Genomic DNA, 17,866 nt, shown 5'->3' on the forward strand with positions numbered 1-17,866 from the left:
AAGACCTGAAAGAAGTTCTTGGCGGGCAGACGGTTTAGAGGTTAATACCAAGTTTGAAGGGGTGATTTATACCAAGTCTGCATTTAACTTGTGTAGTAATGTGATTGTAAAGACGACTACAACAGTCATAGTAATTGATGGGTTATTTGTTAAAATTTGTTTTTCTAATGCCAGTTCATTATGCACGTTATGTTCACGTTTTACAAGCCTTACACAGGCGAAAATGTGTAATGCTGGGCATACACTGTGCGATTTTTGGCTCATTTTGAGCCAATTTTTAGTCGTGCAACCGTTTTGGTGATCAGCCCGAGTTTCGCCTTCATCGTGTGTCGTGCATCGTGCAGTATACGTGGGGTAACGAGAAGCGATTAACACCTCACGACCAGCTCCCGATCATCAATCGTTTGGTCGTAAGAAAATCAATTTGAAATCCTGTCGGCCGTCGTGAGGGTGTCACTGCAGCCTCTCACACTGCGCACAAACAAACACAGAAATTAAAGTGAAAAGACAGAGCAGCACGGCAGTGCGGCATGTGATCTGGACACAAGTGATGAAAGCACATTTGTACATGCACTTGTAGAACTTTGGCAGGGTCATCCGAGCCTTTTCAATGTGGCCTCACAAAATTATCACGACTGCAACAACCGTGAAAATAGTTGAATTTACATTGCTGCTCAATCACAGCTGCCTGATTAATGTTTTTCATTAGCAATTTAGCAAAGTTGATGGTGGTGTATGTGTGTGTCTGTGTGAATGAAATACAGAGAGGGAGTGCGAGTGACAGGTTTTGTGTTATAACCTATTATGTTAGGGACGCACAGTGTGAGCACTCGGGTCGCATCAGATCATCGGGCCATATAGTGTGAGACCCTGCATCGTGACCTACGAACTTCTAACCCCTGCGAGTCAATCGTGCAGTTTGAGCAGGAGCTGAATAACGCGACTGTGTATGCCCAGCTTAAAGCTACCTCCCCCCTGACTGCCTTCGTGTGGCTCTGTCCATTATCTCACTGTTTGAATTGGAAAAAATTCCAAAGAGAAAAAATGGCCAATAATCATCCCACAGATGTAATATTATCTACAGCTACTCTTAGTACCATTGATGTTAAGACTCTTTTTCTCCAATTGATCTTTCTGAGTTAACTTCAGTAATTACTTCCTCCAAACCATCAACGTGTCTTTTAGACCCCATTCCTACAAAACTGCTCAAAGAAGTCCTGCCATTAATTAATTCTTCGATCTTAAATATGATCAACCTATCTCTAATAATCGGCTATGTACCACAGGCCTTCAAGCTGGCTGTAGTTAAACCTTTACTCAAAAAGCATCTCTAGACCCAGCAGTCTTAGCTAATTATAGGCCAATCTCTAACCTTCCTTTCATATCAAACATCCTTGAAAGAGTAGTTGTCAAACAGCTAACAGATCATCTGCAGAGGTTTATTTGAAGAGTTTCAGTCAGGTTTCAGAGCTCATCACAGCACAGAAACAGCTTTAGTGAAGGTTACAAATGATCTTCTTATGGCCTCTGACAGTGGACTCATCTCTGTGCTTGTCCTGCTAGACCTCAGTGCAGCATTCGATACTGTCGACCATAATATCCTATTAGAGCGATTAGAACATGCTGTAGGTATTACAGGTACTGCACTGCAGTGGTTTGTGTCATATCTATCTAATAGACTCCAGTTTGTGCATGTAAATGGAGAGTCCTCTTCACACACTGAGGTTAATTGTGGAGTTCCACAGGGTTCAGTGCTAGGACCAATTCTGTTTACATTATACATGCTTCCCTTAGGCAGCATCATTAGAAGACATAGCATACATTTACACTGCTATGCAGATGACACCCAGCTCTATCTGTCCATGAAGCCAGATAACACACACCAATGAGTTAAACTGCAGGAATGTCTTAAAGACATAAAGACCTGGATGGCCGCTAACTTTCTGCTTCTTAATTCAGATCAAACTGAGGTTATTGTACTCGGCCCTGAAAAGCTTAGAAATATGGTATCTAACCAGATTCTTACTCTGGATGGCATTACCTTGGCCTCCAGTAACGCTGTGAGGAACCTTGGAGTCATTTTTGACCAGGATATGTCCTTCAACGCACATATTAAACAAATATGTAGGACTGCTTTCTTCCATTTGTGCAACATCTCTAAAATTAGAAATATCCTGTCTCAGAGTGACGCTGAAAAACTAGTTCATGCATTTATTACTTCCAGGCTGGACGACTGTAATTCATTATTATCAGGATGTCCAAAAAACTCACTGAAAAGCCTTCAGCTGATCCAAAATGCTGCAGCAAGAGTCCTGACAGGGACTAGAAAGAGAGAGCAGATTTCTCCTGTTTTGGCTTCCCTTCATTGGCTTCCTGTTAAATCCAGAATTGAATTCAAAATCCTGCTCCTCACATACAAGGTCTTAAATAATCAGGCCCCATCTTATCTTAATGACCTTGTAGTACCATATCACCCTATTAGAGCACTTCGCTCTCGCTCTGCAGGCCTACTTGTTGTTCCTAGAGTATTTAAAAGTAGAATGGGAGGCAGAGCCTTCAGTTTTCAGGCCCCTCTTCTGTGGAACCAGCTTCCAGTTTGGATTCAGGAGACAGACACTATCTCTACTTTCAAGATTAGGCTTCAAACTTTCCTTTTTGCTAAAGCATATAGTTAGGGCTGGACCAGGTGACCCTGAATCCTCCCTTAGTTATGCTGCAATAGACGTAGGCTGCCGGGGGATTCCCATGATGCATTGAGTTTTTCCTTTCCAGTCACCTTTCTCACTCACTATGTATTAAAAGACCTCTCTGCATTGAATCATATCTGTTATTAACCTCTGTCTCTCTTCCACAGCATGTTTTTATCCTGTCTTCCTTCTCTCACCCCAACCGGTCGCAGCAGATGGCCCCGCCCCTCCCTGAGCCTGGTTCTGCCGGAGGTTTCTTCCTGTTAAAAGGGAGTTTTTCCTTCCCACTGTCGCCAAAGTGCTTGCTCATTGGGGGTCATATGATTGTTGGGTTTTTCTCTGTATCTATGAAGCGCCTTGAGGCGACTTTTGTTGTGATTTGGCGCTATATAAATAAAATTGAATTGAATTGAATTGAATTGGAGGGAAGGACACAAGGGAACAGGTTCGGACTGGATTCTGTTAAGGTAATTAACTCATGTTTAAAAAGATTTCGGGTTCTTTTAGCTTTGACTTACTGTAGTAACATCAGTCGTGGTCAAATATTAAGTTTTACCTAGGCTGTATTATCAGTTCTAATATTTGGCTGACTACTAATGGGTAGTTAGCCAAAACTGCCAGCCAGCTAGCTAGCTTACTTCATACAGTTTGCTGAATTGTTAGCATGCAGTGAGAGTTTAAAGTTATTAATGGTGCTAGTTGGGTAAATTTAGTTTCGTGTTCAAAAATACTTAACATAACTATACGACAAAAGAACTACAGTTGATATCCACCTTTGCAAAAGTCCGTTTTGGGTGTCCCACCCACGGAGAATAAAAAGCTGCAGTGTTTTATTTTTTTTCCTTCTTAAGCCACGCGCTCTCTGTCTGTACTGTGCTTGGTGTGTTTGTGTGTGCGGAAGGGCAACTTGGGAGGACCCATACTGGTTTGAGACAAATCTGACAATCGGGCTCGTAACTTTACAACGCTGTTTTCGAATTCACTTGAGGATAACTTAAGCCTACAGCTCCAGCACCAGTCAAACTGTCGTCTTACATCCAGTGTTTTTTTTTTGTTATGGAAAAAGCCAGGGGTGTAGGACAGATCTATATTTAATTTACATGATGAATGAGGATTTATTTACTTACTCATCAAGAGTTAACTGTCTTATGACCAAAATTACATTTAACCAACATGAGTTTATTCAAATTTTATTTGCAAGTCCAGTTTGGGTAATGAAATTAAAGATAACACAAGGGAATAAAATAATGCACGGGCATGGCATAAACCAAATGCACATTCATGAAAGACATCTTTACCTATAGATTTACTTTAAGCTTCATTTCCAGCAGATTATGATTAATCATATAAACTATTGTAAGTTGGAAATGTGAACTTACTTCCAATTATTTATGTTGTAAACTATTAATATAAATCAGGTCACTTTAACCTTGCTGAACTGAGGTAACATTTTTTCTTATGGATGAACTGGCCTAATCTGAGCTTTGATCATTTGCCACCCAAGAACCAGGATGGAGGTTAGTCAGTGTGCTGTCATACACCATCTTCCCTCATCCACCTACAGGAATATTGACATCATTAGGTATGTTTCCATTTTCGGAACTTAAGGGTAATTTTAAGGATGCACCAAAATGAAAATTCTTGTCTGAAACCGAAAATAAGGAAAGCAACGTCAAAAACCGAAACACTGAAAGAAATGGTTATGTCTATAAGAACCATAGTATTTGTGGCTACATTGTGTTCTAACCACACTAGAATCAAGGCACTGCAATGAATCAATAACAAAACTGAAATTATTTATTTACTACTGACGTAACAACAGTGCACAATATAAATTAAAATTTAAAATAAAATGTTTAGCGCTACCCCACTCATGTACATAATAAGAAATCATAAATGAAAAAAATTATACATGTAGATGTACAACTGAAAGTATTGCTAAGAGAGATATGTAATAATGCTGCAGCGGGTCATTTTTGAAGGAGCGTTACATCTTTTTCCGCGGATTTTCTGGTTGTGACTCTTCTCTGATTCTGATAGCCTCTGCTGCTGGTGCTGACTGTCCCACTAAGCTCACCATCTCAGCCTGTCAGTGAATGCGCGACCTGCCATCTTTCTCCCTATTACCCCGAAGTTCTGATCGTGGAAACACGCCTCATGTGTACATTGTCAACATTGTAGGGACGTGCCATCTTGGGTGCCTCACAATTACGATTCGATTATAAAACGATTGTTTTTGTTGCATATTTTTTCCCCATTCAGGGTTTTTCTTTTTTCATTCCCTCCATAGATAAGTTCTAATCCTAAATCCATTCATTTTATATTAATGGAAGCTTCCTGTCTTTTATTTATTTGAAACCACAAATAAAATCAACAGATAAAGTAAGTAAAGTAAGTAAAATTTTATTTATATAGCACCTTTCTAGATAAAAAAGATCACAAAGTGCTTCACAAAGTATAAAACAAAAACAGACAAAAGTTAACAATATGCAATTCTAAAAAGATGTGTTTTTAGTTGTTTTTTAAAAGTGATCACTGAGTCTGCAGATCTTAAGTTCCGAGGAAGAGAGTTCCACAGTCTGGCGGCCACAGTAGCAAAAGCTCTATCACCCTTGGTTTTCAGCCTTGTATGCTGAATAACAAGTAGGCCCTGATCACAAGACCTCAGGGACCTCCTAGGGGCATAGGGCTGTAAAAGTTCAATGGTGTAGGCTGGTGCTTGACCTAGAAGAGCTTTAAAGGTCAGAACCAGTATCTTAAAATGGACTCTGAATTCAACAGGGAGCCAGTGCAGCTGTATAAGCAACGGTGTTACATGAGAGTACTTAGATGTTTTTGTCAGAAGCCTTGCTGCAGCATTTTGGACAATCTGCAGACGCTCCAGGGAGTTTTTGTTTAGACATGTAAACAGTGAATTACAGTAGTACAATCGCGATGAAATGAATGCATGAATAACAATCTCCAGTTCAGTATGAGATACTCTGGGGCTCAATTTAGAAATGTTTCTTAAATGATAGAAGCAGGACCAAAATAGAGATTTGACGTGGACATCCAGGGTAAGAGTAGAATCAAAGGTTACCCCGAGGTTCCTGATAGACGGTTTCACAAATGTTGAAAGAGGACCAAGAGCATTCATTATGTCAGGTACATGTCTGTCTGGAGCACATACAAGGACTTCAGTCTTTTCTTCATTAAGTTGGAGGAAGTTGTCAGCTATCCAACCTTTGATGGATTCTAAACACTCATTTAAAATCTGCAGCCTAGAAACATCTTCAGGTTTAAAAGAAATATATAACTGGATATCATCTGCGTAGCAGTGGTAGCAAATGTCCTCAAAGGTGCTCAAAATATGCTGGAAAGGAAGTAGAAATGTCCAAAGTATGTTTCAAAATCATGTCAAGGTCATATTTTCAATTAACAATAAACATGAAATGTGTGTTGGCAGTTTAAGTATAATAAAAAAGGACCATATTTTGATTTCCTTAAAGGAGGAAACTCAAACACATCCATCAAATTCAGTTTACTTTTAGACCTTTAACCCTGTTTAATGTGTTCCTTCTGTATGTGGTTAAAAAGAAAAATTTAATAAACTTCAGGTCAGCTTTTCCAAGTCAACCATTACAGAAATTACTTTAAAATCTAAGTAGAAATAATTTAATTTTATTAGAAAATAAACCATAAATAATATCTTCCTTTAAGTCATGTAGGACAAAAATTACACAAATCTTAAAATTATATTCTGAGAAAATAAATATTATTTTCCAGTCAGAGTAATAGAAAATAAAAGCAGCATTGATCTATGAATGTTGAACAGCTTTTTCAAAGTTTCTGTATCAATTTGACCAACGGGATGTTTACACATTAGGAGTTGATGTCACACTGTCAGCTACAGCTAAGCTGCCTAGGTTCAGAAGAGAAAAAGTTGGCAAATCAGGGGAAACTTGACGTTTCTGCTAACATGAAACACAACAGAGACACTACTTTCAAGACTAAGGTGCTAAATATTTGTTGTTTTGTGAATTTTGCACCGAAGGGGTGAGACGGAAGTAACAGCCAGCTGTTTCTTGTCAGTCCGTCCGCTAAAAATGTCCGGGCGGCATGTCCGAATATTACGTTTTCCTCCCTTGTTTATTATGAAAAATAATCGAGTTTTAAACGTTTTTGAATCGTAATCGATTTGGTACATTTAACATCGTGATTAATCCATTTTTTTAATGAATCACCACACCCCTACAACATTGAGGAAATATAACTGTACTAACCTCACTGTTCATTTTGGCACAGCATATTGAGTGACAGAGTTTTGTGAAATAAAAATGAACCCACAAATATGGGCCGGGAATATTGAACTGAAAGTTGATTTAGTCCTTTCTTTCCTGTTCTGTTTAAACATAGCCCTGTTCAGGGCACTACCAACTCTCTTCCCATCACAAGCTGCACCACCCAAGAAGATGGGACAGTGAAGCACTGATTCTTGTCCTTCAGGTCTGGGTTTCTTCATATTTGTTATAAAATAATGCCCCTAAAGCCTTCACTTTAACAGTTTATTTAGCATATGGTATTTTTATTTAACTATTACAGGTGCAGTATCTTTGTCATTTCCTAAAGTGTGTAAAGACATAATCCTAACGGTGATGAGGCAGAATTTATTACATTTTTCAATGGCATGAATATTTGGGATTTTCTATACAGTATTTGTCAATCTAAAGAAAAATAACATTAATATGGACTGTAGCGCATCTGATCTATGGTTGTCATCATTCATGTATCACCCCAAGGGTGCACCCCAAAGGGATCAATAAAGTGAAGTCCAAGTCTAATACATACTTGTGGTTATTTGAACTACCCTGATAGCGTTGGAGTTTCTCCGTACATTGTACAATTTTGTCTTTGTTTTTCTTTTGCCAACAGAAGATCCAGCATCAGCCCTGTTCTGCTCTTTGAAGGGTCCCGCTGTCTTATTGCAGATGGAACCACTCCCATCACCACATTTGCCACAGATGACCTTGGAGAAGGTTTGCTGTATCTTATGGCATACTACTACACCCTGCATCTCACCTATCCTGAATGTGTGGCAAGGCTTCTGTCTGTCATTCAGGCTGAAGTGTTAAAGGACAAAATCCATGAGCAAGACACCACAGGCTCATACAAAACAGTCATGGCAGGCTGTAGAAATTTTTATTCAAACGTAGAGCTGTGTGAGCAAGATATAACTTAGGTCTGTGTTAGGGCTGGGCGATATGACCCAAAATTCATATCTCGATATTTTTTACCTAGATGGCGATATAAGATATATATCTTGATTTTTTTTTTTTAAAGCCATAAAGTAAGAACAAAAAGAGAGTTCTTAGTCAAAGCTGTGTCCCAGATGTCACACAGGCACTTTTATTAACATAGAGCATAGATGTACATAAAATTTACTCAAAAATAAATTATGAGCATTTATTAAATAATAATGGTCAATAAATAAAAGAAAACAATGTTGTTTTTGTGCATAACAAAAAGCTCACAATTGTGCAGTCAAAATGTAAACTAAAAGACGCTGAGCATAGTAACAAAGACAGATTTCACAGCTGCTCTGTTCCCAACTTCTACTGTGTGACTGACAGCATTGAGTTTGAAATCCTCTTCGTAACCACGTCTCTTAACAGGTGCCATTTATGGTCCTTATACACAGTAGGGTAATATTACGTTGAAGCACAGTACGTATCACTCCGCGAGGCTCCTCGGTAGCCGCAATGCTCTGACAATCCATCAAGCGGTGCAGCACCGTAGCTTACCAAAGTCGTACTAAAACATTTTTTGACAGATTGCTGAGCGCCGTGTTCCACATAAAATCGGTTCGCGGCCATCAAGCACAACCAGAATTCATACATAAGGCGCGCTGTCAACTTTTGAGAAAATGAAAGGATTTTAGGCTGTGCAGCGCCTCTGGGCTGCATGGCGTTAGCGTGGTTAGCTCGTTAGCGTGGTTAGCTAGCTAACACGTTGACGCTGTCCAGCCCCACGCACGGGGCGATGCGCAGTAACTCGTTAACGGAGATTTGCTGTGTCCATCTTGTCGCTTCCTGCAGGTGAAGCGATGGGGGAGGAGGGGGAGTTGTATTCAGTGAAGGAGGGGCGAGGCCGAGTAACGTTGCGTAAAGACAAAAGTGGATGAAAGAGAGGCAAACTTGCGGCTCGACAAGTATAGTTATAACGTAACATAGACTATATCGATATAAAAGATATTGTCACATCTTATATCTCGTATAAAAATATATCGATATTTTTTAAAAACTCGATATATCGCCCAGCTCTAGTCTGTGTTGGAAGGTTTGGGCCTGATAGCTTTGAAGTTGCAATTTACTCTTGAATTCTTTTTTTTTTTTTTTTTTTTTTTTTTTTAATTCTAATTAATGTAATACAAAGTACTTTTTTCTTTAAACACATCTGTTCTGCAACTTGTTTAAAATTGCAAATACTCTTTTTATTACATTTTATATGTTGAGTAGCTAGCTGGTTTAGCAGTTCTAAAAGGAACACAAAATAACAATGTTACACTTACAATGTGTCTTTAAATTTCTGTGTGCAATGATTGACTGAAATATTTGTTACTGTTTGGAGAGTTTGTTTCCAATAAACGTCATGTACACAGTATACTGTACCTGCTTTCATTTGGTGTACATGCTTTGTCCTGTTTTAAGATTTTTTTTTAAAAAAGATGTATCTTGTTTAGTGGGTCTTGTTTTAAGATCTTTTCTCTCAAAGTAAGAAAAAATGAAAACTTAAAAAAAGCACTTATAGACTTATTTTGGTTTTATTTGACTTAACAGAGTTCTTGGAATAGCTAATTCACAACTTGTTTTAAGATATCTCTTACTTGTCCAAAGCCTATATATTTTTCTTATCAAGTGTAATTCTCTTACTGCACTGGCAGATTATTTCACTAAATTTAAGAAGATTTAGACTATAATCTATTATTTTTTTAAACTTATTTTAAGATGGGTATTTTTTTGCAGTGCAGTCTGTGGGACCACTGTCGGTCCTGAATGATTTCCATGAAAAAAAAAAGTGTCTGATAGAAGTTCTACAAGTGAGTCCTCTTGTTCTCACAAGTCTGAGCTCCTCAACTTCAGCTTCTGAGCTGCTACCTGGAAGGAGTCAGGGCTCCACCTTCTTTTGGAGAAAGAGGCAAATTTTCACAATAAGAGGATGTGTTCGGGGAGGACTTAGATGTAGTGTGTCAAGAAGCACTGTGTGCAAGCAGGAGATGAGGACTCAAACACAGACTTCACAGAGGCAAAAATGGGAACTCAAAAAGGTAGTTTATTGTAGGCTCGGGAAAATGATACAACTAATGATGAACTAAACTAGACTGGGAAAATATAAACTAAACTTCACAGAGAGGCACACAAGGGAACACACAGCATGAGGGACGACGTGACACGGAACAAAGGGAGACTCTGAAATAAATACACAGAAGGTAATGAGGGAAGTGGAAGCACATGGGGAACACAGCTGAGGACAATTACACACGACAGCGGGGGAGGACACGAAACTGAAAATGCTGACACCAAGATGCGGACCATAAACATAACAGAGAGAGGCAGAGAGAGAGAGAGAGAGAGAGAACATGACGGAAAGAGGAAAACACAGAACACAAGGAGTGGGAGCAAAGATAAGATACACAGCAAATCCAGCATGTCCAAATTAACACTGTCGGGTTTGATTTCAACACTATTAAAGTGTCTATATGGGTCCACACCAGAGAGTGTTAATTTAACTCTTTTTGGAGAGTTGGTACGTTAACTCTGATTTAGTGTTAAACACCAAATCTGTCTGGAGTTGATAATTTAACACTTGGTGTTAAGAGTTTATATATTAACTCTCAAAGAGTATTTTAGTTTAACTACGTAAGAGTTATCTTCTAATTCATTCTAAAAAGCGGGAATTTTACTGTTCTGAACTTCTAGAAATTTCTTTTGGAAATAAACATTTACTAAAAAGATGCAATGGTTTTTGAAAAACATTTATTCTGAACTGTGCACCACAATTTCAAAACATTTTCTGAAAGATGTAACAGTATACATGTTCTCACTTTCATTAGAATTTTGTTTATCAAAAGGTCTGACATGGTAAATGCAAATAACAGCATTCTCATCACTTATTTCTTCAATACAATATGCATGTCCTTCATTCATCCCTTTGTGGAACTTCAATGCACTTCTGCTCATAAGCATATCCTGTGCGGAGATTGAAAAAAAATTAGTTGACACTAATTAATGGCACAAATAATCCAGTAAACAATTGCAGCACAGTAAAAAAAAAAAAGGAATCCTCTTTGAGCCATTACTTGTGTAAAGTATTTTCCCAAAAGACAAGGACACAGGCAACAGGTAATACTGAACTAAATGTAAAACCTCAACCTTTTTCATTTTTACCTAAACCGTGTGCACAAAACTCTGGAGGGATCTATGCTAACGTCGAATCCAGTCAGGACGTCTGCTACTGCTGTTTGCTCGTTTTTTTTATGGGCGATCGTTTTCAGGCTTCAAGTAGCACCATTATACCAACATTTCACATTCTAGACATTGTTTTAGGTGTATTTGACCAAAAGTTTGACTGAAAATTCACATGCAAGCTTTTTTTCAAGGCTGTGGTATTTGCCCGCAAACAATACCTTTCAGCTAGCTAAAACATGTTATTATGCTATCAGCGAGCAACATGGCTAATGCCTTTCACACAGCTTTGTCTCAACTCCAAAGAGCCACAGAAGTAAAAGCTAATAATAATAATTGAAACAATCTTTGAAAAAATGACTTACCAAGCATGGCAAACAACTCAAATATGTAGAGCAAAATGTTCTGAAACGGCTTCACTTCAGCTTCGATTGGAGCCGATGGTGCTGGGGGCGGAGTCTGTGAATTTACTCTATTGGTGTCGTAGCCCCTCTAGGAGTTCAAAGTTAAGAGGCCAAGAGTTAATGTTTCCATTGTAACACCTCCAGATTTGACATAGAAACACTCATTTTTAACACTCGATTTTAACTACTATCATTTTACACCTCAGAGTTACATTAAAAGAATGTGACTCTACTTAGAGTAAAATTAACTCTACTTTTGCAAGAAGACTATTAACACCAAAACATTTAACACTTTTGAATTTGCTGTGTAAGATAGAACTTTATTAATCCCTCGGGTGGGTTCCTTTGGGAAATTCGGTTTCCAAATAGCACAGCACCGACAGAAGTTACAGAATGTGAGCAGAATACCATATCTACACATATATAAATACAGAGACATATATAAATAAAGAGTATACAAAAGGGATAAATAGGAATAAGAATACAAGGGAATTGCACATTTCAAGTATTGAAGTCTATTGCACCGTTGGTTATTAACAAAAAGTATTGCACAGTGAAAAGGCACTACAGCTTGCTTGTTCCCCCCTCCTTTGTCCTCCTGTCTCCCCTCCCTCCCCTCCAGAGAGGAGTTAAACAGTCTGATGGCGTGTGGGACAAAGGAGTTTTTAAGTCTGTTAGTTCTTGTCTTGGGGAGAAGAAACCTGTCACTGAACAGACTCTTCTGGTTGTTTATGGCCGTGTGCAGAGGATGCCCAGCATTGTTCATAATGTCCAGCAGTTTCTTTAGTGTCCTTTTCTCTGCCACTGTCACCAGAGTGTCCAGCTTCATGCCGACCACAGAGCCAGCCTTCCTGATCAGTTTCTCCAGCCTGGATGAGTCCTTCTTTGCTGTGCTGCTCCCCCAGCACACCACAGCATAGAAAAGTACTCCAGCAACCACTGACTGCACAATAACTCACATCACTATATACACGGTCACACAGAGGGAGACAATGGGGGATAAAGACACGAAGGGAAATCCAGTAAATTAACCCGAACAACTTAGGACCCATAGAATAACAAATGAACTTAACATGACACAGGAACACAGGAAAACTAAGAACGTTGGGTCAAATGACCCAGGATCCTGACATATTGTGAGCTGTAGAAGGATGAGATGGACTGATGTTATCTGACACGACCTCCGTCTGCAGAAAATGTGCCGATGAACAATCACAGGTGATTGTTTCCACACAGCAGTCTGGATTTATTTCAGCTCACAGCTCCAACATTACAACCATTTTAAATTCAAACACTTTCATCAGCCTGAATATCAAACATCATCACTTACAAACTGAGTCACAGTCAGCTGACTGCTCCTGTAGATGGAGGACAAATGTTTATTACAGCTACAGCTGTGGAGGAGATGTGAACAGAAAATCATGAGGGTAAAGTTCAAACTGAGCCAACCAGCCCCGTCATGTTCCAACATGACTCTGCATGAGCAAAGAAAGTCCACAGAGAGTTTGGTCTGGAAGAACACCTTTATGATAAATTGGAGTGAATAATGTGAGCCAGGCCTCCTCATCCAATGTCAGTGTCTGACCTCACAATTGCGTCTGGAAGTGTGTTCAAATAAAATTCCCATAAACACTCCTAAATCTTGTGGAAGTCATTTCTAGAAGAGTTTAAGCTGTTACAGCTGCAGCAGTGGGAAGACATCAATTTTAATCCTTTGGATTAAGAATAGGATGTCAGTCAAGTTCATATGTATGTAAAGGCAGACAATCAAATACTTCCTGTAATATAGTGTGTCATAAATTTCTCAACCTTCTCAAAAATCAATCAAAAACAAATCTCCTCATACTCAAGCTAAAATGTTAAAATAGAAAAAAAAGATTAAAAAAAGATGTTTACAGCTTTACACACAAATGTTTCTCTCATTGACCTGTTTAAATATTAACAATGCTTAATAACTGATCCATGATCCATCCATCCATTCGCTTCTCAGGGTCGCGGGGGGCACTGGAGCCTATCTGTCATAGGGCAAGAGGCGGGGTACACCCTGGACAGGTCGCCAGTCTGTCGCAGGGCCAACACACAGGGACAGACAACCATTCGCACTCACATTCACTCCTAGTGGCAATTTGGATTATCCAATTAACCTATCCCCACAAGCTGCATGTCTTTGGACGGTGGGAGGAAGCCGGAGTACCCGGAGGGAACCCACGCAAACACGGGGAGAACATGCAAACTCTACACAGAAAGACCCCAGCCTGATAGTGGAATTGAACTCAGGACCTTCTTGCTGTGCGGAAACAGTGCTAACCACCATGCCACCATGCTGCTGATATATGATCCATTATTAGTTATTAACAACATCTCAGGAAAAACGCTTCAGAATTATCTGTATTAAAAAGAATCTACCAGTGACAACAAACAAAAGCCTGTAGTTGTTCTGACATCAGTATTAATGTTAATTATTTCAAATCTTTATAAGAAGGATTTGTGAACTACAGAAGTCGAATTTTACCCTGAGGAAACCTACCAATGACAGTTCCATGCATGTTAGCCTCTTTGTGAGTGTTTGTGCATTATGTTGTCTGAGCATTGCTGACCAAAGTGACTGCTGGTGAAACCTGAGTGACGTACCAGTTTGAACTGGTCTGCTCCACTGTGGTTATTGTTCATGTGACACTTCCACCTACTGCTGGACCACAGTTTGTGCTGAAAGTTGCTTCAGAGAGAAGGAATAACAAAACAGAAGAAATAGTCTTTTTACCACAGGTCTGATGACCTGATATGTTTCCACTTTAGTTGATTCATGCATGCAACAATCACAGCTTTCAGCAGACTAACATGCGTCAACCAATCATTAATAGCTCCACGTTTAACAACACAGGAAGATAGAACCATGATGTGCTACTTCACATGTTTCGGTTTCAGAAGCCAGCAGAATGTGTATGTAATCAGTTATGTGAGAGCAGCTCTTTAAAAGGAAGCTTCCAACTGATTTTAAATAGAGGAAATCAGATGATAAATGTTGGTGTGAAAAAGGAACCATAGCAGAGATAATGCAAATGACCTCCTAATGCTTCTTTAGCTAGAGGCTGCTTTCAGAGCCACAAGGAGTCTGTTGTGGGTCAGTTGAATGTCGAGAATTCAATTCAATTCAATTCAATTCAATTCAAGTGCCCCCAGTCTATGTTCCTGTCTCATCCCTCTGTTGTTTTCACTTCTTCAATCCATCTGCTGTCACTCCACATGCAGCCAGTAGGTGTCCTCACACTCTCCTCCTGCTTTGAGTTACTCCCACAGTGCCCTCATCTGTTTTCCCTTCCCTGCTCGGCCATTAAAACTGCCATCTTGTTCTTGTTTCTTCTTGATGTTCAGCTCTTTGTTCTGCTTTCTGCCTGGAAGCTTCTTCATACTCAAAAATCTCAACAGTTCTTTGAAAACAAAGTAAAAAAGTGAATGTGAGTGAAATCAGTCCAAACTAACAGAGTGAAGAGCAGCAGATGAAGCATCAAAGTCACAAAAAGTAAGGAAAGAAGGAACAAAAGTGCCATCTGTGTCCTTTCAAACAAACAAGCATCAGTGTCCAGGACTAAAACATGAATCCACTGAGGAACTAAGCGTTCCACTATCCGCTCCAAATACACTTACTCCAAACAGGCTATCTTTTATATCTGGCGATCGTGGCTCAAGAGTTGGCAGTTTGCCTTGTAATTGGAAGGTTGCTGGTTCGAGCCCCGGCTCGGACAGTCTCGGTCGTTGTGTCCTTGGGCAAGACACTTCACCCGTTTCCTACTGGTGGTGGTCAGAGGGCCCGGTGGCGCCAGTGTCCGGCAGCCTCGCCTCTGTCAGTGCGCCCCAGGGTGGCTGTGGCTACAATGTAGCTTGCCAACACCTGTGTGTGAATGGGTGGATGTGTAAAGCGTCCACTTTTATATTTTGTGTGATGGCATTATAATTTAAGTTATAAATTTCCGTCAAATCCTTTGGTATGATGACTCCAAGATATGTCAATTTGTTAGTATTCCATTTGAAATCATACATTTTACGTATGTTTTCTTTTGGTACATAGTTGTAAGTTAGAGTTTGGTTTTTGTGTATATTTAATTTGTAACCCAAGAATTGGCTAAACGGTTCAAGGCGCATCATCAGTTTGGGAAGACTAGAGTCCGGATTTGACAAGGTCAAAAGTATGTCATCTGCGTATAAGCATATTTTATACTCCACTCCTTTAACTTGAATGCCCTCGATTTTCTGGTCTTCTCTAATACATTGAGCCAGGGGCTCTATAAAAAATGCTAACAAGGTAGGGCTTAGGGGGCACCCCTGACGACATCCTCTCTCCAGTATAATAGTCCTGGACAGATTTCCATTAATTTTAATCCGCGCAGTTGGACAACTGTATAGCGATTTCAAACAGCCTATGATCTGCTCTTTGAAGCCAAACTGTTTTAGATAAAGAAATTTCCATTGCACCACATCAAAGGTTTTCTCTGCATCCAAACTCAAAGCAACTGATATAAATTGATTTTGACTCATAATATTTATTAGGTATAATGCTCTTCTTGTCCTGTGTTTGTCTATATTTTATGAAACCCATTTGGTCGTGGTCGATCAAGTCGGGACTAATATTTTTCCGTCTTCTTGCAATGATTGAAGTAAATATTCTGTAATCTATATTTAAGACTGAGATAGGTCTATATGAGGTGCACTCTGATCTGTCCTTTCCCTCCTTTGGAATCACAGATAGGATAGCTTGTTTACAGGATACTGGAGTCTCTCCTCCCTTCAAGATATAATTAAAACATTTTAACAGCACTGGTGACAAAAGGTCCCTATACCGCTTAAACCATTCTGCAGGGAATCCATCTGCTCCTGGCACTTTGTCTTCAGCCTAGATATAGCTTTATCAAGTTCTGCGTTAGTAACCTCTTGCGTTAGTATTTTGTTTTGTTCTTCTTCTATGGAAGGCAAATCTAGAGACTCCAGAAATCCTTTCACTAGTGATGAATCCATTATTTGGGGTTGAGTGTAAAGCTCTTTGTAATGTGATGCAAAAGATTCTTCTATATCTTCGGGTTTGTGGGAATAGGTCTTAGTGGATTTTTAATTTTTGTAACTGTTCTATAAGCAAAGAGCTTACCTCTTTTAACCCTAACCCTATTAACATTAAGTGTTACTAAACTGTACTCTTAAAATGACATGTCTTGTATAAGTCAGAGCATTTACCTTGTAAGACCTGGGTGATAAAACAAAACAAAAAACAAAACAAATAAAAAACAACAAATAAACAAAAAACACCCACACACAACATAAATTTGATTTCAAAATTTGAAACTTGAACTTTAACTAAAACAGAACAAATGAGAGAACTGTGGTTTCGACTAAAAAACAGAATTCCCCAAAAACCCTTTGGAGAGGAAAGCTGTCGTTTCACAAGCGGCCTCTCCTGTGTAAAGTGACGTCTCCTGAGGTTATGCATAAACAAAATACCACAAAGTAAGAATTAATCAAACAATCAAACAGTGTTTTAATCTCTAAGTACTCTAAGGCAGACATTTAACTTTCAGTATATATTTAGGTGTAAAATGAAACCTAAACGTTTACACTAAATTGTATTGTGTACAGTGTAAGGCTGAAATGTCAATCCTTACCCAGGAAAAGTCAAATCGGTAGAGAAACTGAATTTCTCAACTATTCAGCTTAGAACATGATCAAACTGTGTCCCTTGGTTCATGTTGAAATGCCTGGAGCATCATCTTCTCTCTCTCTTGATGTTCATCACGGTTCTGGCATCCCGCTGTCTCTGCTGTCTTCCAGGAAAGGTGCTTCAGCTTTTCCTGTGTTGCATCCGTGGATTGGGCCTGTTCTCCCGCGAAGCTCAGAACCTTCCTTTTCTGATGGGGGCGTAAGCCTTTCTTTTCCATTGAATTTCAGTGGGATAGTCCTGGTCAAAGTAGATTCTCACTCCGTTCAGAAAGATCTTTCTTTTTCCAAGCAGAGCAGAGCACCAGTTCTTTAATTCTGTACTTCAGAAAGTAAATCACTATTGACCGGAGGCTGGCATTCGGCGGTGGCTTCGGGCTGAGAGCTCTATGACATCTTTGCATTCCCAGCTCAGTATCACTTAGGGACAACTCCGATTTAATAAATGTTTCCAAGAACTCCCGTAGGTTGTTCCCTTCCGTGTGTTCTGGGATTCCATAAACACGAATGTTGTTTCTTCGTGATCGGGCTTCCAGGTCTGTCAGTTTAGCTTGTATATTTTCTTGTGCTTGAATAGCTTGAAGCAGAACCTCGTTAGCTATGGTAGCCCACTCCTCCACCTCCGCCACCCTCC

This window comes from Simochromis diagramma, unplaced genomic scaffold (genome assembly GCF_900408965.1).
Source record: "Simochromis diagramma unplaced genomic scaffold, fSimDia1.1 OVJJ01000313.1, whole genome shotgun sequence".
In the NCBI taxonomy this organism is placed as follows: domain Eukaryota; kingdom Metazoa; phylum Chordata; class Actinopteri; order Cichliformes; family Cichlidae; genus Simochromis; species Simochromis diagramma.